The sequence below is a fragment of the Vombatus ursinus genome, unplaced genomic scaffold (assembly GCF_900497805.2).
Source record: "Vombatus ursinus unplaced genomic scaffold, bare-nosed wombat genome assembly UNPS02014799.1, whole genome shotgun sequence".
Lineage (NCBI taxonomy): Eukaryota > Metazoa > Chordata > Mammalia > Diprotodontia > Vombatidae > Vombatus > Vombatus ursinus.
The window spans coordinates 46,068,197-46,094,053 of NW_020954577.1; the positions used below are offsets into that span (position 1 = coordinate 46,068,197).

General features: G+C 45.6%; 1 protein-coding gene and 2 pseudogenes across 7 annotated transcripts in view; all 3 read left to right on the top strand.

Annotated features, from left to right (window-relative positions):
• The first annotated feature begins 256 nt into the window (after nt 1-256).
• Nucleotides 257-17,203, top strand: LOC114050351 (annotated as a pseudogene).
• The window catches only part of LOC114050521 (anoctamin-10), a 224,438-nt gene continuing 215,626 nt past the window's right edge, over nt 17,046-25,857 (top strand). For 6 of the 7 annotated variants that reach the window (XR_003570018.1, XM_027872289.1, XM_027872290.1 and 3 more), the window contains exon 1: nt 17,046-17,135. The gene's annotated coding sequence lies outside the window, so the exon portion shown is untranslated. Of the gene's footprint in view, nt 17,136-17,480; nt 17,502-25,857 lie in introns of those variants that run through there. The other variant, XM_027872288.1, reaches the window with a different exon arrangement.
• LOC114050522 lies at nt 17,053-24,031 on the top strand (annotated as a pseudogene).

Sequence of the window (25,857 nt, forward strand, 5' to 3'; positions counted from 1 at the left end):
TAATAAAAAGGTCCTAAAATAGGCCTCAAGCTTTAATACGATGGTTAATACTCATTTACCAGCAATGAAGCTTACTTGCAGAGAGCTGAGAAAGGAAGTGGCTGTCTCAGCTACAGCCACTGCTGCTATCAGCATCACCTCCATGGCCACAAGCCTTCAACCAGCCCAGCCAGGCAGTGAACCAGCGGAATGACCATCCTGCGCCCTTGACTTTGACGACTTGTTTCTGTACTCTTCCAGACCCAGGATCGCTTCCAACATGGCCACTTTGGCCAGTTCTCACTTCAACAAAAATATCAAGCAGATACATATGAACCTACCTCAAAGGAACAAAGTCCTGGCCATGTACATTTGGATTGATGGCACTGGGGAGGGACTTTGGTGTAAAACTCAGACCCCAGACAGTGAAGCAAAGAGCACCGATGAACTACTGGGATGGAATTCTGCTGACTGCAGCACTTTTCAGTCCGAAGGCTCTGACAGTGACGTGTACCTTCCTTCTGCTGCTCTGTTTCAAGGCCCCTTCCAAAAGGACCCCAACAAACTGGTTTTCTGTGAAGTTTTCAAGTATAACCCCAAGCCTGCAGAGACTGATTTGAGTCACACCTATAGATGGTGACCAACCAGAAACCCTGGTTTGGTATGGAGCAAACATATGCTCTCATGCAAACAGATGGACGCCCTTTTGAGTGGCCTTCCAATGGGTTCCCTGGGCCGCAGGGTCCATATTACTGTGGAATGGGAGCTGATAAGGCCTATGGAAGAAATATAGCAGAAGCCCATTACTGTGCTTGCCAATATGCTGGCATCAAAACTGGGTGGACAAATGCTGAAATAATGCCAGCTCAAGGGGAGTTCCAGGTAAGACCGTGTGAAGGGACTGAAAGGGGACATCACCTCTGGATTTCCTGCTTCATCCTCCATTGAATGTATGAGATTTTGAAATGATTGTAACATCTGATCCCAAGCTAATACCTGAAAACTGGAATGGAGCTGGTTGCCATACTGCCTTCAGTACCAAGGCCATGAGAGAAGAGAATGGTCTAAAGTTTATTAAAGAGAGACTAAGTAAGAGACTCAAGTATGGCACCCAAGCCCATGACTCTAAAAGGGGTCTGGATAATGCCAGTCACCTGACAGGTTTCAACGAGACATCCAACATCAACAGGTACTGCTGGTGTGGCCAAGCATGGCACCAGCATTCAAAGTCCCAGGATGGTTGATCAGGACAAGAAGGGCATCTTTGAAGATCACCGCCCCTCTGCCAATTGTGATCTTTATGCAGTGACAGAGGTGCTTATCCCTACCTGTCTCCTTAATGAGACAGGAGAAGAACCCTTTCAGTATAAAACCAAATGGACTAGACCTACAGATAAATTCTGTATCCCTCACCCCATAACCCTTTTCTCATGCCCTCTTCTACCTCACTTTTTTGCTCATGCAATTTTCCCTACTAGATGTAACTCAGGGCACAAAATACCACTTTTTTTGTGCCCACAGGTAACTCCTTGCTTTTTTGAGGGGGTGGGGGAGAGGACTAGGGTTGGGGTATGTTTTTAATCTTTTTCCCCCATCATTGATTGCTTTTTGAAGACTGAGAAATAGTATGCTAGTGGGGAAAAGGGGTTGAGGAACATAATCATTGCTTCCCTCTAATCAAGTTTGTACATCCACAGAGACTTGTGGCTTCCCCAGGGGAAATAAGTAAAAGAATAAGTATTTTGAGATGGGTGAGTTGGAGGAGAGTGGAAGATGGGTAGAAGGAGGAATTTACTGAGTTTTTTAGAAGGGAGGGAGAAGAGTATTACATTTCTATGAGACTTGTAATCTACTTTTCTTAAAAGATAAGAATTAGTAAGGGATGGTAGTCTCAGCTTACAGGAAAACAAACCCTTTGTCTTCTAGCTTTATGGGCCTCTTTTTTCTCCTAGAGGGTAAACCCTTGGCCAGAAGATAGTCCATACATAGGCTGTGTGAACCAATGGGGGTTGCTCAGCTTTAGAAAAGAGAAAAGGAATCTTGCCCATTCATCCTCCCTTCACCCAAAGCAGAGTGGTATTTTTATATTTAAATTTAAAAACAAACAAAAAAAAACCTTATGGGGTATAAGTGCATGGGGCGGGGTGGAGAGGCAGAGTAGGTAGGAAGATAGGGTCAGAAGCAGGGAGTTCTTGCTAAGCAGAAAGAACTGTGCTAGAAGGGACTGGGACACGGAAGTCCCGCTTCGGTGGGTGGCCATCTTTTCAGCTTACCCTCTCACCCATCCACATAGAGGCAGTCACAGCAGGAGGCAACAGGAACCACCTGGTGGCTGTGATTGTAACAAGCACACATTAAATGAAGTGTACATACATGCAAGGAGGGATGGAGATGGGTGAGGGTTGGTAAAAAGCATGAGTTGGCTGGTCAACTTAACTCTGTTACTGAAAAGGCAGGGTAAGGGTAAGGGTGTTTATTTTCTAGTAGGAATAGTATATCACTAAGGCAGGTCTTTTGATATAGGTATATATATATATATATATATATATAGTTAAAGAAATCTTTATAAAAGCAAAATTATTTTAGATTCTAATGTTTATCGGGTTTCTAAGTTGTAAAGTTCTTCAGAGTTGCACGCATGTCTGCCCTAGTATGCTCAAACTGTCCCCTTGCCCAAGTGTCTTTCAGTGATGAGGCTGGGATTGACAGCACTGACATTTTTGGCTTTGTACCCTGGTATCTTTTCTGAGTACCAGATCTTTCTTGGCTTTTTTGTCAAAAGATTTCTGAATAGCCTTTTCCTTTTATAATAAAAACAGAACAGAACAAAAATGCCTTTAAAAAAATAGAACTTACTTGCATAACCACAGGACTATAGGAATGCTGACATGGACATCTCCATCTTATTTTGCTCAAATTCCACAACTCAACCAAGTGTGAGTTTTGGCACAGTGCGGAAAGTCCCCCAGTTCCCTCTGAAATGTTCTCAGGGTATATATAGTCTGTATCATCTCCTCTCGCCCAGCTTTCGAAGTAGCCCAACCATCTTCTGACCACCTAATCATCAGAAATATTTCCTTCCTTGCCCAACCTGCGACCCTGCTGATATACCGTTCTGCTTATTTTAGTCTATGCATCATATGCCAACCAATGGAATTATTATGTATTTGATATAGCTGCTCTTGAATGTCTAGATATCTAACCTTATAAAATAAGGGCCCTGGGGAAAGACTTGGACTTATGAAGGAAGATGTTATCCACCCTCAGAGAAACAGAGGACAAACAAGTATAGTATACTCTTCCATAGATGCATATGAATGTATATGTCTATATATGATATGACTATAGATATCTAAGTATATATGTATGCATGTATGTATATATATGTGTATGTGTGTATAGATACATATATAAATGTATGTTTATGTGTGTGTGTATATATATATATATATATATATATAGTTATCTATATCTATCTATCTATCTATATCTGTGCTCAATTGTAGCCTTCTTGGGGAGGAAGTGGGAAAAAAAGAACAAAGTAAAAAGTACACAGCAGAGGACAAAAGAAAACTTACAAGGAAGCAAAGAAAAGATGGACAGCTCTGAACACAATGTGTAGTATTTCTTATATAGGCATTCTTTTTTTTTTCCAGGCAATTGGGGTTAAGTGACTTGCCCAGGGTCACACAGCTAGTAAGCGTCAAGTTTTCGGTCTGAGCTCAGATTTGAACTCAGGTCCTCCTGACTTCAGGGCCGGGTGCGCTCTATCCACTGCACCACCTAGCTGTCCCTATATAGACATTCTTGAAATGGAAATTTATTGCTGTATCTTTTGAATCCTTTCACGTTCTGCTATGCGCATCAATGTTTTTTTTCTTATTTTGTATTTAAGTTTTAATAGTTAGGTTTATAATGTTTCTTTTTCTTTTCTTATTGTGCATTTAAATTTTAGTATTTAAGTCTAAGATAAATTAATAGTAAACAAAATAAAGGCCCTGGAAGAAGGGGACAACTCAAATCAGGAGTAAGATCCGGGGTCTGTTTCATCGAAGGGGTCCGAGTTCTTTTAATAAAGTGTTTTGGCTCAGAGCCCTGCCTCAGCTTCCCTTTTTGGTCATCAAGGGTGATTTTTCCCCCGTGTTTCTGGCGAGCCAGCCAGGGGTGGGAGGAGGACCACCATCTCCTTTGGCTTTCCCAACTGTAAGGGACCCAAGAGATAGTGCACACTGGACGAATTCTTGTTGTTGGCTCCCCCACAGATTCAAGCCCTGGGAGATCGGACCTAGATTCTCCAAGCCTAAGGCAAGTCTCTCCAAGCTGCAGATTGGGGAGTCCACCTTTATTTCTAAATGTTTAAGTAAAGTCTCTAATTGAGTGAAAAGGGACTGTTCAAATTGTCTGAGTGTATAAGCTCCAGAGCACTTAAAGTATCCTATGGCCATGAGTTTTTGGTTTTTCTTCCCCTTTTTTTTCTCACTTTGCCAGAAACTCTGCTCAGTTTTGACAGAGTTGAGATAGATGGCTTTTTTTTCCTCTTAAAATCGCTAGGTATTTGGGGGTTTTACTGAAATTAATCCTGTTAAGGTGTAATTGTTTTTTTAAGTAAAAGGATAATTAAAAGCTTGGTCTCTGGATTTCTTCAAATATTCATAAACACCACATCAAAGGGGAAAAGGGGAAAGGGCAACACTGTTGGCAGCCATGCCTATGATTGGAGGACCAGGATACTCCAATTCCAGGAACAGAAGGAGGGGCTAGTTGTGAAGCTCTGTAACCCTTTAATAGGAGAGAAAGGTCCCTAGTAGCTTTCATGGTACTAGGACTGATTCATTCACACCAAGACCACTTTGAACAGCTCATGGTGAGAGTAGTCTTGAAAGTAAGGGTGGCCAATTTGAAAACCATGAAAAGCCATAAATGATTGAGGATACACCTCCTTGGGGATCTCTTAGTCTTATGAGCCTGGACACCAGGTGTCCAGAAGCCTCTCGTAAAGACTGAAGGGGATTGAGCCATGTGACTCTTCTGTACAGAGGCCCCTATCCCCCAAACCCTAAGAATATAGGGAACAGTTTAGGTTCACATAAGAAGTTTCCAGAGATCAACCACTTGATTCTAGTCACTGAAAGAACCTTTGGGCTCTAATTGACTGGTCCTAAAGCCTTGGAGATTGGGCCCAAAAATTAAGAATTTGAAAGCAATTGGGAAATTTGCCCTTAAACATGTAAGTGTTAGCTGTAGGAAAGATACCTATATAGGCAGAACTCAGGTGGGTAGGAGATTACTCCCTTTGACTCACTCTCAAAGAAGGTACTCTCTAGCACTTTCAGTTGGGGAGCTTCTAAGAGGGAATAGATAATGCGGGGTGTTCCTCAGGAATCTAGTCCAATCCTCTCAAGGGAAGTTCCTTCGAAGAGTGCCACTCCAGGTCGGTGATGCCTGCAGAAGAGATGGGGTTGAGCATGAGCGTTCCTACAGGATCCCCATTAGGCGGGCTTTTGACAGCCTGGGATAAGGGCAGACTCTGGGTCGGCGGGGATGACCAGAGATGGAGCTATCAAGCTGTGTGGAGTTTGGTATGAAACTACAAAGGGTTTGGAGGGTTGGTTCTGGACAAAGTATGGAGCTTTTGATTATTCTACTCTTAAAGAATTACAAAATTTCGTTGAGTAGTCTCCTATAACTAGTATGGGGCAGATGAATTATTGGTCTTGCTGGGAGGCACTCTCTAGAGACAGACAACCTTCATCTGTTTATTGAGCTTTACCAGACCTGTGCTCCACTTGCCTCTTCTACTGCTCCTGCTTTTGGCCCTTCTGAAGCTCCCCTTCCTGTAATGAAAGTTCAAGAAACTGAACAACCTGCTGCTATTTTTCCACTTATAGATAGAGTCCATCAAGAAGCAGGGGGAGGTCTTGTGTATATTAAAGAACATCATCCCTTTAGACCTTCAGACCTCTCCAATTGGAGGAAAGATACTCCTAGATTTGATGAGAATTGTGTTGGAGTTATTGATCAATTTAAGGCCATCTTTCATGGCTATAATCCAACTTGGGAGTGATGTGACAGATCTTATGGAGATTCTATTATCCCCAGGAAAAAGGGCTGGTGTTACTGAAGTCACAACCAGACAAACTGTAGGTCCAGGAGGTCAGAAAACCTGGCTGTACAAGATCCCCAGTGGGATCCTAATAAGCCTGCAGAGTTTACACAGTTACCACAGGCTAGAGATGCCTTACTTAGGGGTATGGAACTTTTTGCAGAAAGACCAGATAATTTTAGTAAATCCCAAGAGACTGTCCAAGCTTAATAGCTCCATCTCTAGTCATTCCCCCTGGAGAGGGAGTCTGCCCTTATCCCAGGCTGTCAAAAGCCCACCTAATGGAGATCCTGTAGGAATGCTCATGCTCAACCCCATCTCTTCTGCAGGCGTCACCGACCCGGAGTGGCACTCTTCGAAGGAACTTCCCTTGAGAAAATTGGACTAGATTCCCGAGGTACTGTCCCCTGAGATTTTATGACAGGTTGTGTAAAAGTGGAAAGTGTCATGCTAGATTAGATCTCCTAAACCAGTGGGATGCCAGGATTACTAATGAAGCCTCTGTTAATCAATTACTGCCTAAAATTAAGGACTACTTTCTCAAATACTGCCCAGGCTGGCATGAAAAACCCATAGGACAACTTAAGGCAATTGTGCAGTATGTTTATGAAGAGACAGCCAGTTAAAGACAAAGACAATGCTGATATGAGGAGAAGTTCAGAGAGGTCAGCGCAAGTCTCTCCAGACCCCTAACAGAGGTAGTAGGGACCACTTTTACTGCAGGAGGAGAGGGCACTGTTTTCAGAGAATGTATGATAAGAAGGCAGAACTTGGGGGGGAGGATCCCTAGGCTGCCTAGACTGGAGGGTGAGGCTCAAGGGTGATCTTGGCCTCAGAGGCAGGATTATGTTCCAAGAGGAAACATGTTCTGGTAGTCTTTAAAGCAAATTGAGGTGACTGTTGGGCACGGAGGAGTCCAGGAACAGTGACAGAGTGTATGAACAACCACCTTTCATGCATGAAGGGAGGGAAGCGTTTCTTCTAATTTCCTTGCCCCTGCTACCCCTGCCTCTGCCTCTCCCCTAACTGGACCAAGCATAGTTCTGACAATTGCAGGTGTGTCACACATTTGCCTCGTTGATACTGGAGCCACTCGTTCAGTTTTGATTAAGAAACTAAGTTTTGGCTGTACTGTTATTTAATCTATACAAATAGTGGGAATAGAGGGAACACCATGGGAGGTCCGTTTCTTATCCCCACAAGAGGTGACAGTAGGCTCCCTATCTGTATTGTGTGTTTTTAAATGGCTACCTAATGCATATGCTAATCTATTTGGAAGAGATGTTTTGTCCAAATTTAACACCATTATATCATGCCTCCTGGATAATAATTTGACTCTACAAGTGCCAGATGGTCCAATCTCTTTGTTCTCAGTATTTGCTGATGTATTTACTGATTTTAGTAGTGATGAGCTCCTCTCTCTTTTTCCTGTGGTATTAGTCCAACGTGTCTGCAATAATAGCCCATAGTAGGGATATCATCCTTCTGATATCCCGAGTTCTTTGTGGGCCACCTCTTTCACTGCTGTGGGCCTTTTGAAGTCAGCAGTCCCAGTTACTATTACTACCAGAGGAGGACAACCACCATTAGTGCCTCAGTATCCCCTAAGAAGCCATTGAAGGAATTGCTCCCATTAATTCCTTAATAGAACAAGGGACTGTGGTTTCATGCACGTCTCCCTGCAACACTCCTACACTGCCTGTTAAGAAACCTAAACCAGGCCCTGATGGCAAACATGTTTATAGGTTTGTTCAAGATTTGCGTGTCATTAATGCTTATGTTATACCAAGACATCTTGTGGTTATCTAACTCTCACATAATTGTTTCTTCTATTCCTCATGATGCCACCTGTTTTACAGTAAAAGGTCTGTGTGCTGCATTTTTTAGTATTCCTATAAGCCCCTAATCTAGGTACCTGTTCACATTTACTTGGAATGGTCATCAAATGGACGTGGACCCATTTGCCTCAAGGCTAAGTTGAGTCTCCTACTCTGTTCTCTCAAAATGTACAGCAAGATTTAGCCTCTATTGTCTTTACAGACTCACTTTTAGTCCAACATATTGATGGCCTTCTAGTAGCCTCACCTACTGCTGATATCAGCCAGATGGAGAGGCATCATCTTCTCCTCCAGCTCTACCACCTGGACACAAGGTCTTCAGGTCAAAGGTACAGTGGTGTAAGCCTCAGGTAAAACATCTTGGGTTTGTTCTATCTGCTGTCATGTGTTCTGTTTCCCCAAAATGCATAAAGGCAAAGCAACACCTGTCAGTGCCCAAGACAAAGCAGCAGGTACATGCTACTTTAGGAATGCTGGATACCGTCATCAGTGGATCCCATTATTTGGTGAAACAACTAACCTCTTGGTGCTTTGCCTAAAAAACAAATTCCAGAGCCTCTGCAACTTGAGAGCATCTCACTGCTCTAGTGAAACTTAAAAAAGCCCTGATGTCTGCTTCAGCTCTAGGACTCCCAGACGACAGAAGCCCTTTACTCTTCTGATGCATGAACGAAGCAGGGTGGCTTCAGGTGCCCTCACTCAATCGTTGGGATCCACCATGTGCCCTGTAGCTATTATTGGCTCAAGCAGCTGCTGGTGCAACACTCTGCCTTCAGGCTGTTTCAGCTACTGCCCTGTTAGTGCAGAAGGCTTCTGACCTGGAATTGGGAAATCCTTTAACCAATCAGTGTCCTCAGAGGTTGAGGTGCTGTTACTTCACCGCACCCAAGCCTTTTCTGATCAAAGGCTTGCCAGATATGAAGTGACTTTACTTGGAAGGAAAAATGTGACAATCAAGAGGTGCTCTGTACTTAACTCTGCAACACTGCTCCCCAATGGGCTAAACTCAGGTGAGCCTTTACATGACTGTCCCTCTGTTGTTGACTTGCCTGAGAAACCTCACCGTGATCTTGCTCATCAGCAAGTACTGTCCCTCTGGACAATCCAGATTAGATCCTCTATGCCGGTGCTTTTTAAACTGTGGGTCGCAACCCCATATGAAAAATCTGAAAACAGTAAAACAGTGAAAAACTTGGCAACAGTGAAAGGTTTCTGAACATGCAATGACCAAAAATTAATTAAAAATCAAATGTGTGATGAATCTAAGGTGTTTCTGGCAGCACTTGCCTGTGTTGCATCACACAACTTTCACTGGTTCTAAACACAAAGTGTGTGCACCGTGCACTGCGAATGCCTTCAGGCCATGCAACGCCAACATGGGTACCAAAATGCTAAAAGGGATTCAGTGGGAAAAGTGTAAGAAGCCCTGCAGTCTATTCTGATGGCTCCTCCTTTGTGAAGGATGGAGACAGCTTCACAGGAGCTACAGTTGTTTCTGATCACAGGGTAACACGGGTGGCCCCACTCCCTTCCAATCTCAGTGTTCTGGACACAAAACTTACTGCTCTCACTCAGATCTGCCATCTTGCTACCGGCATCGATGTCACCATACACGCTGACTCTCATTATGCCTTTGGAGCATGTCATACAATCGGGATGTTGTGGTGACAACAAGGACTTTTGACTTCCTCCAGTAAGGTTATTGCCAATTCAGACTTAATTCGGGATCTGATTTCTGCCATAAGACTGCCCAGGGCACTTGCCTACTGTTCACTGCTCTGCTCACACTCATGGAACTGATCCCGTTTCCCTTGGATGCAGCTGCCAAGTCCGCTGCTGTAGAAGGACCTGCTCTTGTTCTTTCTCTTTGAGAGTCTTCATCATTTTCAGAGCAGCCTTTGAACAACCCGGGAGCATCTCACTGGTTTCCTCTTCCTGACAATGAGGCTGACGTGAGAAATGGAAGTAGCAGGACAATGCAGAACAGGTCTCTGGGCTCTGGGTTACTCCTGAACGTAAACCACTCCTCCCCTGGAGTTTGTATCATCAGGCACATCTTCTGATTCATTCAGCTGGTCATTAGGGCACACGGCCATAACGGCTGGTTCCATTAGGTTTGGCTGGGTTGCTCCTGCTCGTACATCTTCAGACTGTCCCACCTCTCTGGCTTTTAATCAACGTGCTTTCAAGACTACAGCTTTTGGTGGCCATCCCACTGCTCATTCTCCCCTTGAGCAAACAGACTTGATAAACATGCCTAAAGTAGGACATCTAAAACACTGTTTGGTTTTAGTTGATCAATTAACTCACTGGGTAGAAGCTTTTCCTACTTCAAAAGCCACAGCTGCTTTTGTTACTCAGATGCAGCTTAAGAAAATTGTCCCCAGACAAGGCCCAGCTGCCCGTATTCAGATACAGGAACTCATTTTACTGACTGTCCTCTCTCAAGTGTATTCCAACCTTGGAGTTGCCCTAAATTCCACACTCTGTATCACCCCCAGATTTTGGGTCAGGTTGAGTGGATGAATACAGAATTGGAAAACTCTGCTCTGAAATCATTTGAAATGGCCTGATTGAAATGGTCCCTTCAGTTCCATTCCATCTCAAAAGTAGACCAAGGGGGGAATGCCAGGGTCTCCTTTTATGAAATACCTTTTGGACACCCTCCTACAAAATCAAAACTTTTTTCTTGAGGGTACACCTCACTGCTTGGAGGGGATACTTCTGTTGCCTCTTACTGTCAGGAGTTACAATAAAGACTACAGGAACTTCAGCAAACAGGAGCTGTGGTACAGTCAGGGCCAATGGACTCCTCCCTCCACTACTTTCAACCTGGTGACTACAGCAAGAATTTTCATCAGACCAGTGGAAATCGACCCTGCCTGGAAGGGACCATTTCAAGTCCTGCTGGTGACTCCAATATCCATAAAGATAGGAGATCATGGATCCACTGCTCATACATAAAATCTGCACTGTTTTCAGGTCAAGGTTATGGGGTTCTTCTGAGGCTTTTCTCAATAAGACTCTTTTAGATGTAAAGGAATCATCTTTGACCCAGTGATGGATGATTTTCATTACTTTAGCATCTATTAGTCTTGTGTATTTATATTTTACAATGGCACTAGATGGATTAAGACCCTACCATACTTTGGTTGTATTTTTAATGCTGCTACCTGATGCTTGCAATGGAGAAATTTTCCCTTTAAATAACATCTGCCCTTGTAAAGGGAAGGTTAAGGCTGCTTCCTTATTTCCTTTCCAATGGATAGAAAGTGCCTGATACTTAGTAGTCCCAACATTTTCACTGTTTTTCACCATGAACCGGGGATCGAGAAAGGCTACTCAGAGACACACTGATATACATGCCAGTGCTAACTGCAGCCTTAATGCCTCTGTTTTGTACAGGTATCTACCCCACTAACTGTAAGGCTGAAAAGGACGGAAGTCTTATTTGTGATTCTGACATAATGTGCTGGAAGCAAAATGACGGATCTCTTTTTTGTTACCCCAGAAAGTCTTCCTCCCCTGACAAGGGAACCCTGGTGACTAGTGTTACTGCTACCCATCTGTGGAGATGCAAATTTTTTCAAGGAGGAGGCAGTCTGTGCATGAGAGGCGCTAAGTTTTCTTCTTCCTCGGAATGGCCATCTCCAGACAGGCTTGCTACATCCATGCCAGTGTTCACACAAGGGCCAAATACTAGTTCTGCCTCGTGAAAGAATATGCCTGAGTAACCTCTTGGTTCAACAACAATACTTGAACAACAATCTTCCCACAACTATTGCAGACTTCACTATGATTTGGAATTTGTCTGACTCATTTGCATTATACAACCTGACTCCTAATGAGCTTGCCCATGAGAACTCAACTAGTGAATTCTTTTTTGATAATTCTGCCAATTTGACAACTGATTCTATTGCAAACAAGGGAAGCAAAAATCCTTTCTCTCTAGAATGCCTTTGTGGGAAATTGGGAAAATCTATTTCTCCCAATTTGATGTATGGATTGTTAGCATCAGTGGTGGCCGTACATTTGGGTGGCCTTGGAACTTACTGCTGTTATAGATATTTTCTAGCCTGGGATGAGCATATTCCTGACCCAGCTAAGAGCGATGTGCTCTCAAACCTGATGCGTCCTCATGCAGCTCTCCTCAAATATAATCAGACCAGTGAGAATTCTTCTGTGGAGAGTCAAGTGCACCTTGATATTCTCACCTCAGAAACTGAAAACGAAAGTCAAATGAAATGTGTTGTTCCCAGAGCCCTGAGACTAAAGGGAGCTTAGGGAACTGCTGAGGCAGTCCACATTGAAGAAACTGAGGAAAATGAAACTGCAGAGAAGCAGGAACCTCACAAGGCCCAAAAGAACTGAAGTTGTCCGGCATTATCATCCTCGTTCCATAGGACTGCTGAATGGGTTTTTCTCATTTGTCCTAGGAAATTGTGAATTTCTAAACCATAAAAAAGCTACCTTTTTATTTGGGGAAAAAAAGAGAAATTGATACTCATCTTGAGGAATCTAGTGCTGCACACAAGTTTTAAAATTCCATCAAACACATCTGTGCTCCTAGAGAAGCTGAAGGCCTCCTTTGTACTGATGTCAGACAGAGACTCGAGGGGCTTAGGGCTATTCAAAGCCTAACCAGAACGGGAGTTGGTTGGTTGTTGAAATCTGCTTCTAAGGAAAAATTTCCTTGGACCAACTCTGAGCATACTCCCAAGGCCCCGCATGCAACAGAGGATGCTTATACATCCAAGCATGAGTGGGTTTTGAATAATCTTATTACTGGAATGTGTGATCAAACAGGGTGAATACTGTGCCGTGCAAATGTGATTGAAACACACGTAATCATAAGAATTCACCTGCTTCTGGGACTAGGCGAGAGGTTCCACACCAATGGTTTTGTGTTTGTGTAGTTTGTGTACTGTTGTTTTTTTTATGTTAGTATAGATTATTATTGTAAAATACAGTTCTCTGGCTAGGGTGAATGAAGAGTTAGATTGAATGTTCATATACCCTAACTGATGTCTGCATATTTTAGTGTTAAATTGTGACAGAAGGTAGATATCACCCTTAAAATATACACTTCTATTTTAAAAAGAATTTGCTTTTTCAAAACACTGAGTCAGGTAGAATGGATAATCTTTTTCTAAATTCCATCAAGCAGACTGAACACGGGGCATGATACATACAGTTCATTCCTTGGGTTGGGAAAGTGAGAAAGATTTCATTAAAATTAATGCTACCTTGGATACCTGGGGTTCACATAATCATATTATTTCTAGTTTTATAAATTTTATGTTAATTTATAAAATTAATATGAGTATATTAATTTTAGTAGCACATTGTAAAGATGTCTAGATTTTGCAAATTCTTTTCTAGCTGTAATAGTGTCTTTAGATAGCCAATTTCATCCGTGTAATTTCAACAAGTAATATTTGAAATTCTTCAATTATTTGGGCACCAATGTACAGACATTTTTAACATTAAAGGTATATTTTCAGAATTTGTATTCTAGCTTTTGTGTGCCAAAATTATTCATCTACTCTAAATTGCAGGCATGATAACTGAATTTTGCCACATAATTTGGGTGATTGCATTGGTAAATGGGTAATTTAAAATGGAATTGGCCAATTTGTGAGCACTAATTCAGACTTGGGAAGGCACATTTCCTTCAAGGATCCCTCCGTTTTCTCATCTGTAGAATGAAGGGGTCAGGCTAGACAATCTCTCGGGCCCCTTCCATCTCTGAGAGTCTGTAATTCAGATTTCAGGTCAGGCAATGCAAAGTGTAGCCTCTGGCATCATAGTGCATACATTTTTAAATGCATCTAACTTGGGTGTTTTTTAGAAAACACATTTTATTGGACTGGACTCCATCCCGTCTCATATATTTATTTACTAGCTATGTGACCTTAGGCAAGTCACTTCACCACTCTCAGCCTCAGTTTCTTCATCTGTACTAGAAGGATAATAGTACCTATGTCACAGAGTTACAGTGATTAAAAGAGGAAGTACATGGAGCCTGATTATTTTTGGTTGTCTTTCAGGTAAGAAGATCAGTCCAACAAAAGTGTGAACTATGAGTGAACGTGGCCTAGATAGTGCTACTTAGTCAAGTAATCATAGGATGTGGACCAAGTGAAAAAAGGACTTGAAAGCCATTCCATTAAAGGGATTAATGCTGCACAGGAGTCTCTTGGTATTGGTTGAGGGAACTTGATCTCGAGCTGTGGGTCGTCAATTGGTAACCTGAATCCTGGAGTGTCTGTTTGGGCAACAGGGAGGAAAGATAACAATAGCTAGTATTTATATGGGGCATACTATGTGCCAGGCACTGAGATAGGCGCTTTACAAATATGATCTCATTTGTTACTCACAACGACCCTGGAAGGGAGGTGCTGTTATTCCCATTTTAGAGAATTTACAGAATTTAAGTGACTTGCCCAGAGTGATACAGCTAGGAGTGTCTGGGACTGGATTTGAACTCAGGTCTGTCTTGCCTCTAGGGCCAGAGTTCTACCCACTGCAACCACAAGCTGCCTCCAAAGAGAGCTGGTCTGAGTTTCCAAGATGATTCACTTGTGCCTGAGAACTGCAGACTTTGTCTAAGTCTCCTTCACCACCCCACTGTCCGGAGGAGGACCTCTTGAATTTTGGGGGGCTTTTTCATCAGCACCCCAGCAGCATTCTAGGATACCAGGAGTGTCTGTATTGGGAGCTAAGGACAAACTAAGCATACTCAAGAATATCTGTTTCATGACTCTAAGAGAAGCCCAGCAGGCAAATCAAGGTGTCACACCAGGCCTAGGAAGAATGCAAGAATACCCCATAAGAAAGAGAAGATCACGGGAGCTGAGGATCACGGACAGCTGGAAGGTCTCAGAGGTCGAGTCCAGTCAATAACATCATTGATAACAAAGCTATGGCAAGAGAAGATGTCTGGGGAAGATTGTTGAAGTTTAAATAATGGGAGGAGTAAATTTTAAAAAAGAAGGTAAAATTAATAGGATCAAGGCATTTAAAAGCAAGAAAAATCTAAACTGCTGAAGCCTCAACAGCTGCTACTTTTATGGGATCACACGATACATAAACCACAGAAGGCATCTTGGAGAAAATGTCTGTTCCAGCCTTCACATGCAATAGAGAAGAGGGCACAATTTACTCTGGCCATCAGTCAATGCCTCTAGCTCACCTTCCGCTGGTCCCCATAGCCCGGAACACTTGGCACCCGCAATGGCAATTTTGAGGGGAGGGAGGTGAATGGAAGGGGATGTTGGGCCCCAGTTGGATGAGGGCGTTTGTGATGTTCTTGGGGAAGAATGTATGGAGGTCTCCAGTGAGAGATAAGAGTTGTGGAATTTCTAGCTGAGGGGAGAATGTCAGGGCAGGGGAGAACAGGATGAGGAGAGCACAGGAAGCGGTGCCTGGTTCATTTTAGAGCTAGAAGCAGGGGTACATTCCCTCCCCACCATATCCCTCTCCGTTTGAGCTCCTTGGAGAAGTTGTGACAGGAAGAATTTTCCCTCTGTTTCCAGAGGAAACAGCAATGCCTCTACAAACCTTGAGCACAAGCGTTTTCAGGCACACAGGCTTCTGTGTGGCTAATACTATGGCAGCAAGATGGAGAGGCAGGTGATATTGAACCACACCCCACTGCTGAGTAAAAAGGATGTGATCCAGGGCTGCTCCTTGAAGATGCTAACCTCTTAACGGGGTCATTGTATGAGCCAATCTGAGGGATGCCTCTCCTAGAGGGTAAGCCGATGGAGTGCTTACCTGGGAATGGTGCTCACTCCCGGAAGGTGGCAGCTCTCCTGGGTGCTGGGAAGGCTTCTGGCTTGCTTTAACTCCCTTTGTTTACCCAATCTTTCCTTTCAAGTAAATGTTTTTTTCTCTTACAGCAATGTCATGTGATTATTTCTGGCTGGATTGGGGCAAGGATTCAGAGGGGGAAAGCGGGGCTTAGATGCTGATCGTTTTCTCTTCTCCCTCTATCCTATTTCATTTGATCTCAGCAGCTCCTGTGGGTGCCATTATCACCTCTATTCAGGTCTCTCAGATGTACTTGTCCAGCCCTAACCTCTCCTGGGACTTCCACTCTTACATCTCGGACTGAAGGTCTTGTAAACGTCTTAAACTCAGCATGCCCAAAACAGAACTATCATCTTTCCTCCGCTACCAGCCCTGGTACTGTGGAGGGCAACACCATCCTCCAAGTCCCCCAGCCTCCCAACCTAGCTGTCATCTCCCCACCCCTCCATAATCAATCCTCAATCCGTTACTAAGGCTGTTATCTCTCGCATCTGTCCCCTTCTCTCCTCCGACCGTCCCACCGCTCTGGTCCAGGCCCTCATCACCTCACACCTGGATTATTTATTGCAAGAACCCTGGGGGCGGGGGTTCTGCCAGCCTACCCTCCACTTAGCGTCTGAATGATCTTCAGCTCCTTATTGGACTCAAATACAGACTTCTCAGCGGGGCGCTCAAAGCCCTTCACAACCTGGCCCCCTCCTCCCTTTCCAGTCTTCTTACCCTCCCCCCACCCCATTTCCCTGAATTCTAGCCTCCCCCCCGTTACTCCCCACTTTTCCTTGTCTATATCAAGTGTCTACAGAGCAGTTTACACGTGGGCTCCCTAGTCAGACTGTGTGCGCCCTGAGGGCGGAGCGCTCTGCTGTTTCTTAGTATGCCCAGCGCTTAGTGTGGTGCCTAGCACACAGTAGGTGCTTAACCAATGTTCACTGACCGACTGAACCTTTCTATGAGAGGGACAGACATACACAGAGGAAGAGACGGAGAAAGGAAGAAAGAGAGAAAGAGAGAGAGAAAGAGGGAGGGAGAGAGAGAGAAAGGGAGAGAGAGAGCGCAAACGCGCAAAACCAGAGCATTTTCAAAGAGGGAGCGGAGGCTGACGGACGAGGGGACCGTGAACAATAACGTGACCCCGACATTAAGATGTTGGTGCGCTGCAGTGAGTTGCGTGGTGACGTCAACACGTAGCCGCGTCTACGCCGCCGCAGTGGGCGGGGCCGTGACCAGCGCGCTCCGTGCCCCGCCCGGCTCGCTCGCTCCCTTCCCTGCCCTGCCCCGCCCCGCCCCGCCCCGCCCCGCCCCACGCGCCGGGTCCGTCACGTCCCTTCCTGGTTCTGGACGCTACTGCTTCGCCCCTCTCCCCGACCAGGCCCCGCGGACGTGGAGCGAAGAGGCGGCAGGTGAGCGAGCGAGCCCAGCGGGGGAGAAGGGAGGCTGGGATCGCCCCGTACTCCCACCGCCCCCTTAGCCCGGACACCCCGTTAGTGGGAATCAGTCCAGCCACTCCCCGGGAGCGGCCCGGCGACGGAGGCAGCCCCGCCCCCTCGCCTCTTCGCCCTCCCCTCCCGCCCGCTTCTCACGGGGCCCCTCCCTTCCGAGCCTGCGCAGAGGAGGTGGAGCCTCCAGGCCCCGCCCTCGATCCCTCTTCTCCTTCCCGTCCCTCCCCGCTCCGCACGCAGCCCCTCCCATAGGAACCTGCGCAGATGAGGCAGAGCCTCCAGGCCCCGCCCCCTCGCCCCCTTGCTGTGAGGCTGCTAGAGCCTGGGGTAGGTGGGTACTAAAAACCAGGGGGGATGGGGCGGGATAGCAGAGGATGAGATGGATTGGGATGGCAAGGGATGGGATGGGATGGCAGAGAATGGGATGGGATGGCAGCGGATGGGGTGGATGGAATGGAATGGCAGGGGATGAAACGGGATAGGAGAGGATGGGATGGGCTGGGGTGAGACCTGGGGAAGATGCCAGAAAACCTCTGGCCTTGGGGCTAGGAAGCATCTGGGAGCAGGTACTAGCTTCGGACTTTGCCTTACTCTCTGGGTGTGACCTTGGGCCAGTCCCCAGCCTCCCTGGTCCTCCCTGGCCTGGGCTCCACCAGCTCCAAGGTCTCTAAGCCAGCACGTTTTTTTTAAAATGGGGCTGGGGGCTTCCTCTCCCAGCACAGATTGGCTTCTGCATTCCAATTCAGAGTCTCAGTGAGTTGGCCGCGGCATGAGGGGTGCTCAGTGAGGGCTTCTAACCCTGTTTCTGACCCCAGATGTGTGAGCTCAGTGAGACCATCAGGGTCACCCTGTGGTAGGATAGATGAATGAGTGCTGGATCTGGAGGGAGGAAAGAAAACCTGGACGGATCCTAGCCCTGCCACTTGATGGCTGTGTGACCTCGTCCAAAACACTTGATCAGGTGCCTCAATTTCCCCATCTGACGGAGAAGGAAGCTGCACTGCAGGACCTCTGGGTCCAAGTTTTTGGTCCTGTAGTTACAGGCCATAAGGACAAATGGCAGTTTTCCGTGTTGCCTGGAGAACCTAATTAGTAATCTGTGTCCTTGTTGATTCTCCCTTAGTAGACTTCCTAAGCTCCTTGAGGGACTGGTGCTGTTTTGTTTTAGACTTTGTACCCGTGTGCCTGGCATATCAATCTTGCTGGTGGACTGACCCAGGGCAGTTCTCATACATATCTTGGTGATGCCCTTGCCGACCCTCTAGGATTGTAAAGTCTAGTCACCTATCTGCATTCTGGTATGGAATTTACCATGCACATGCACATCTTTGAAATGACAGGGAACACCCCCCCCCCAACAGGGATGATAATACTGATAGTCTCTGCCTGATAGGATTTTTGTGAAGATCCGATGAGCTAAGATATATAAAGGACTTTGCAAACTTCAAAGTGCTATTTAAATATTACCAATTTTTATGGGGAGAGGAATGAGGTAGGGAGTGAAGTCTGGGAGTTGAGGTCTGATGGGAAGAAGGCTGTCAGGTGGGGTGGTATATGAATGTCTGAAGGCCTTTGGGCTAAGGCTTGGAGATTTGGAAGGGAAGTTACGATTTGGGGACCTGGTAGCTTACAGAGTTGGGGAAGGCTGATTCGAGCATATATGCTTGTCAGGGGAAGGAGGCTTTAGGATTTTCCAGGGACTGGGAAAGCAATTGTCTAACCTAAGGTTTTGGAGGTCCTTTTTCGAGGTGACCATAAGGTTTGGAAGCTTAATCTGGAAGCCTGATCCAGCCTGGGCCAGGTTTGTTGACGAGCAGTTTCAGGGAAGTTGCCTTCTTGAGGAGTCCTGGCTGGTGTGCTGGCTTTTTCCAGAACAGGTTTGACAGGGCTTGTTCCTTCTGCATTCTTTGTCCCATTGGGCTTCTTTGGTTACCAGACTTCTGATCTCGAGAAATTTTATTGCTTTACTGTACTCTGGTCTCCTTAACTAACCAGAGGAGTGAGTCAGACCCTTGAACAGCGTAGCTGGAATTCCTTGTAAGCCACACTCCTGTTCTGCTGATACATACCACCAACATTAGTTTGGCCTGGGGAATCTGGATAGATTTGGTGTGGAATCCTGCTCCATGATGGGTAACCAGGTGCATCCTCCTCAGCCCTTAGAGTCTGTTTTCTCAGTATTCATGGGGTTAATGATACTTTTTGAGCTACCTAGAAGGGTTGTTGTGAGGGTCAAAAGAGGTAATGTGTGTGTGTGTGTATAAGTAATATATAACTTATATAATATATTATATATGTATATTATGTATATATATAATATGTGTATATATACACTTTCAGTTCTGTTGAATTCAGTGAATATTAAGTGCCTACTATGTGCCAGGTTCTGTGCTAAACATTGGGGATACAAGAAAAAGAGAGTCCCTGCCCTCAAGGAGCTTGTAATCTAATGAGGGAAGACCATGGGCAGAGGGACATACACACATGTATTATTTTGAAAACCTTAAAGAGCTCTGTAAATGCCAATGATTTTGATTGGGAGCTGGAAGGGACCTCAGAGGTTATCAGTCTAGCACCCTCATGTTATAGCGAAGGGCCTTTGTCCGAGGGTGCCCAGGTCACCTCCAGTGGGGGAGGTTTACCTCATCTAATTTTGTCATTTTAGAGATGGAGACACTGAGGCCCAGAGAAGTTTAAGAAGCTTTGACAAGACCCCCACAGCCATGAGGAGCTCTGATATTTAGTCAGTGTTCAGGTTTATCCCTGTTGTGGATTCCTGGCTCCATTGCTCTTCTCTGTAGAGGTCAGTCTTCACTCCCTATGAAGCCTTTGGGTCCTAGCATTGGAAGGGATTCCAGTGATTGACTTTGGCCTGCCTACATTTTATAGATGAGGGAACCGAGGCCAACAGAGGTCAAGGGACCTGCCCGCTAGCGAGGGAAAGGAGCATTTATATTGTGCCGAGGGCTTTATAATTCTTATCTCATTTCGTCCTCACAACAACTGCTCTTGTTATAGCCATTCTACAGTTGAGGAGATTGTAAGGCAGAGAGAGGCAGACAGGGCTCCAATGACTTGCTCAGGGTCACAGTTAGAATGGGCACGTGGTGGCACCTACCTGCCTCCAGGCCTCGAGGCCGGAGACAGGGCTTCATGTTCCAGGAGCTGCACATAGGCCGGTCTTGTGGGATCCCCTTGGGGAATAAGGCGAAAGAAGGAGCCGGATTATGAAGAGCTGTGCATGCTAAACAGAGGAGTTTCTATTTGAAGGTAATAGGGAGCCATTTGAAACCCTTGAGCTGGGAAGTTACGCGGTCAGATCTGTGCTTTAAAAAATCTTCCTGGCAGCTGAGTGGAGAGGATGGTTTGGGAGAGAGCCATGGTAGGGAGATCTATTGGAAGGTTAGTACTGTAGGGAGTTCAGGTGATGAGGCCTGGCTGAGTAGAGAGGAAGAGACCTTTACAAGGCAGAAATGACAAGAACTGGGGCGAGGAGTGACTGGAGGATGGTGGTCCTTCCGATAGTGATAGGGAAGGTCAGAAGTGGGGAGGATTTGAGTTCTGTTTGAGACTTGTTGGGACATCCAGGTCGAAATGTCCACTAGTTGGTTCATGATGCAGTCCTGGAGTTCTGGAGACAGATTCGGACGCTGCCTATCTCCTGATCAGGGAGTCTTCTGCATGGAGATGAAACCCGGTCATGAAACCCATGACCGTTGATGGTGTCAACGAGAGGTAGACAGATAGACAAACAGAGCCAGGGAGAGACCGACACAGACCAAAGAGCCCCGGGGAATTTGGCACTGTGGGTGTGATAGAGATGAGACCAGGCCTAGGAGACAGAGAAGGAAAGGCCCAGGGGCTTTAGAATTGTAAGTGGGGAGTGAGGAGGCCAAAGGAATAGTGGTATATTGTTAGAGACCAGCCCAGAGGGCAGAGTTCTTCATTCAGCCATTCCTTCAGTTAATTTATCAGATCTTTATTGAATTTTTATCTCTTGTGTGTGCTAGGAACTTGGGGCAGTTACAAAAGAAGTGTGACACCTTAAAATATAGTCTCCCCAGACAGAAAAGAAGCATGAGATGGGGCACAAAGGAAGTCCAGTCCAATCTTGAAGGGTATGGATGGGAGGAGCCTAGGCTGTTCACACAAGTCCAAGATGGGACCCCATCCAGCCCTTTGTGTTGGAAGGAGGTGGTGTTAGGTCAAATGAAAGGAAGTGTGACTTCCTATAGCAGGGCATAAAGGCCTGTGAGAGTAATTAGTATGCAAAGTGAAGTTATCCTAATGGCTCCACGGCTTTACGTATAAAATGCTGTTTTTCCTTAAAAATTAAAAAACAACCAGCCCTGAAATATATAATTGCAAATAGTTTCTTGAGGAAGATCTCTATTTTCCTGAGTAGCACTAAATAGATAACACTGTACCAGATGCCTTTTATTTTTCTTCCAGCAATAGAAATTGGATCGTTTAATTGAGACTTTCCCCCTGCCTGCAACAAACAAATATTAATTAAGGGGCAGTATGGGGTGGTGGGTTGGAGTCACGAACACCTGGGTTTAAATCCTACCGCAGACCATTACTAGCTATATGACTTTGGGCAGCTCACTTAATATCTGTCTACCTCAGTTGCCTCTGTAAAATGGGGGAGGGGTTGGGCCAGTGGCCTCTAATGTCCCTTCCAGCTTTAACCCTATGACCTAAAATGCGTCCTGTATTCAAAGCCCTATTCTGTTTGGGTGAGACAAAGTAAAAATACGAAAACCTCTGTCCTCAATGAGCTTACTTTTTGTTAGGGGTAGGGGGAAAGGAGGGAGAATGACATGAATACAGATAATGGCTCTTTATGTTCCACCTTAAGATTTGTAAGGTGTTTTGCATATATAATTTCTTTTGATCCTTATAAGAGCCCTATAGGGCTGATGCTGTAGGTTTTATTATTCCCATTTTACAGAAGAGGAAACAGAGGCAGAGTGGGTAAGTGACTTACTCAGGGCCATACAAGCTAGTTTGCCACCAAGGCAGGATTTAAATCCCAGTCTCTCCTGACTTCAAGTCTGTTGCTCTGCAGTATACCGTACTGCTTTGGAGACAGCAGAGGAGATCTCCAAAGTGTTGTAGGGAAATGTGAGGAGGGGAGAGAACGCCATGGTAAGGAGGGAATTCCCTGTTTCTTAAGGCAGTCTATTCCACTTTAGACAGCTCTAATTGTTAGCATGTTTTACCTGACATCAACACTGAATTTGGATTGGCTTCCTTCTAAGATGGCGGCTACAAGGGAACTTGTGACCCCTGGCGATTCGGCGGCGGGAAATGGGCAGCGGAGTCATCTAGGCATCCCCGAAGCGGTGTTTGTGGAAGATGTTGACGCGTTTATGAAACAGCCTGGAAATGAGTCTGTGGATATCGTCCTCAAGAAGTTGGATGAGCAGTACCAGAAGTATAAGTTTATGGAACTTAACCTTGCCCAGAAGAAAAGGAGGCTGAAAAGTCAGATTCCTGAAATCCGACAGACATTACACATTTTAAAATATATGCAGAAGAAAAAAGAATCTCCAAAGCCCCTGGAGACCAGATTCCTGTTGGCTGATAACCTTTACTGCAAAGCTTCCGTTCCTCCTACGGACAAGGTCTGTCTGTGGTTGGGCGCCAACGTCATGCTGGAGTACGACATTGATGAAGCCCAGGTGCTGCTGGAGAAGAACCACTCCATGGCCACCAGCAACCTGGAGTCTCTCGAGGAAGACCTGGACTTTCTGCGTGACCAGTTCACCACCACGGAAGTCAACATGGCCCGGGTGTACAACTGGGATGTCAAGAGAAGAAACAGGGATGAGCCCCCCAAAGCCACAGTGGCTTAGTGGGCCTCACTTAGTCCTGGGGCTCAGCTCTCCCACCAGGCTTGGCCTTGGGAAGTCTGAATTTTGACTTGGGAATGATTGCTCTTTAAACAAAAAGGACATGAAAATTGAAGGCTATGATGAGCACACATTATTTATAAAGATAAAATTTAGTCTCATTTATATGTAATGAAATTGGATTATAATTGATCAACCAAGGACATGCAGGATTTGGACTCGATTATCTCCATGCTTCCAGCTCTGACATTCCAGATCTTTGACCAGATTAACGCTGAAATTTGCCTCCAGCAAAGCTGCATGGGTGAAACTGGCCCCTGGACACCCAAGAGGACCTTACTCTTCTGTATTTATGATTGTCTACCTTTGACATTTAGAGAGAGGGAAAACGTACAGTTCCTGTTTTACAAACCTGTTGTTCTTTGTTAAACCAGTCTATTGTAAGTTTAGTGGTTCTCAAGTTTATTTTTTTCTCTCATGTAAATTTGGTTAAGTACTGCTCAGTCTGAATGTTTTGCCCTCTTTTGTGACATGATTTATCTGCCTTTGTAACTAAGAAGTGGAATATATTTGAACAGCAACAAGGCTTGTTGAGGCTGCACATTCTTTGCCCATCTTCTTTCCAGAGTTTCTTGTTAATTAAAAAGAAAACTGAATGGTTATTGCTTCTATGTAGTAATTAAGTAATACAGTGAACATCTCTTGGCTTAAGCTATGGTGAATAGCCTAACAGTTCACTAGAGCATCTTAAGAGGAAAAACAAATTTCGATGTTAATCTCTTTAAAAGGAAGGATGCATAGAAGCTGTCCTGAATTAAAAGATGAAACTGCATAGGATTATAAAACAGCTGTAGTGAAACAAGTAGTCTGTGCCTCTGCTGCTGAGTGATGCAGTGTCTGCTAGAAATAGAAATGTATTCTTCTGCTTTCAAGTAGTAAATGGTGCATCTGTAAAGGTTGTGTGCTTTTGTTTCATAATATTAAAACAGTGAAATTAAACTTGTGGCGAAACACTTTTTAAAATGTCCCCCCAAACCCACCCCACTGAATTGGCCTCTTTGTAACTTCCAGGAATTGCTAATAGTTCTTCTCTCTGGGCCAAGGAGATGGAAGCAGGCTTATCCTTCTCCCCACAAATACCCAACAACGCCCCAGACCTTTTCATCTCCAGCCTAGACATTCCTGGTTCCTTCAGCCAATCCTCTCCTGGCGGCCCTTCTCTGTGTCCTCTGGCTGATCAACGTCCTTCCCAAAATGGGGTCCCTGACACTGAGCTCTCCAGATTTGGGCTGATGAGGGCCAAGGCCAGTGGGGCCCCTTACCTCTGTCATAGGAGTGTGAGGCATGTACAGAGACTCCTCCCCAGGCTGGGATGGTAAATGTTTAACAACTGACTGGGGGTGGGGAGGGGTGGGGAGCTTGTGGGATACACTTTTAGTCTACATCATTAAAATTTTCTCCACCTCCTTAAGTCCAGAGAGGCAACAGAACAATTTGTGGTGTTTGCCCATTTCCAAGATGCTCCTACTGAGAGCAGCCTGGGGAGGTAAGCATTGTCAATCAAGTCTTTATTAAGCACCTGCTATGCGTCAGGCAGTGTGCTACTGCTAGGGAAACGGGAGCAAAGAATGAAATCACCCCTCCTTCTGAGGAGCTTACGCTCTAATGAGCAGCTGACAAAGCCGTAAGAGAATTCTGTAAAACGTAAGTCGTCAATAAAAACAAAGTTATTAAATACAAGGTAGTTTGGGAGGAGGGCATTAACAGTTGGTAGGATCAGGGAAGATTTCATGCAGAACATGGTGCCTGAGCTTGTTCTTGAGAGGTACTCTCCGAGGCAAAGGTCAGGAGGGTGGGTAAACAGGGCAAGGGAAGAGGGCAGGCCACTTCCAAGAGCTAGTGCATTGAGATCTGGAGGGAAAAAAAGCTTGGGGAACAGATGCGTGAGCCCAAGAAATATCACTGAGGCATGTGGAAGGGACTCAGACAAGGCATGGAGATGAGAGATGGACAGTCATGTGAGGAACAAAGAAAAGGCCTGGATGGGATCTCTGAGTACGGGAGCGTCCTGGGACTGGAAAGTGAGGTGGGGCCGGCAGCATCGGAAGCTAAGCAGAGGAGTTCATGTTCTCTCAGTTAGTTGAGTATGGGCGTCGTGTAGTCGGACCTGCTGTGAAGGAGACTAGCCGGCTGTGTTGAGTGAGACAGGACTGCAGTGGAGAGCCTTGAGAGCCTTGGGAGTCCAGGAGACCCAGCTGGGGCAGTGGTGGAGGGGAGAGGCGATAAGCGCCTGAGCTAAGGTGGGAGCCAGTGGGACGGTAGGGATGGCAGGGATTGTGGGTGGAAGGCGGGTAAGGAGTCCCAAGATAATGCTGAGGAGACGGGAAGGATTCCGGGGCCTTTGACAGAAATAGGGAAGGTTGGAGGGGGAGGGGACAGGTGTAGGGGAGAAAGATCCATAGTTCACTGGGAAGGAGGAGTTTAAGATATCTCCAGGGCATCTAACTTGAAACATCTGACTTGGAACTAAAGCTCAGGGGAGAAGCCTCTCACCACTGAATGGCAGGAGAGACTTTTCTGCTGAAGGGTGATTGGGCTAAAAGATCCAGTTTCAAGAATCCTTTTCAGAGAGGTAGGCAAAAGAGAGAAGAAGGCCCTGAAGTCTGGAGATAAAGGTGAGGGAAGGACTAAGGTCTGGGAGCCCAGAGACGTCAGAGAGCCCCAGGAAGACATGGGAGGGAAGAAGGTTGGCCGGGCCTTGCCCAGTGCACTGAGGATGAACAGGTCTTCATCCCAAGAGGACAGAGCTCAGATAGTGTTTGAAA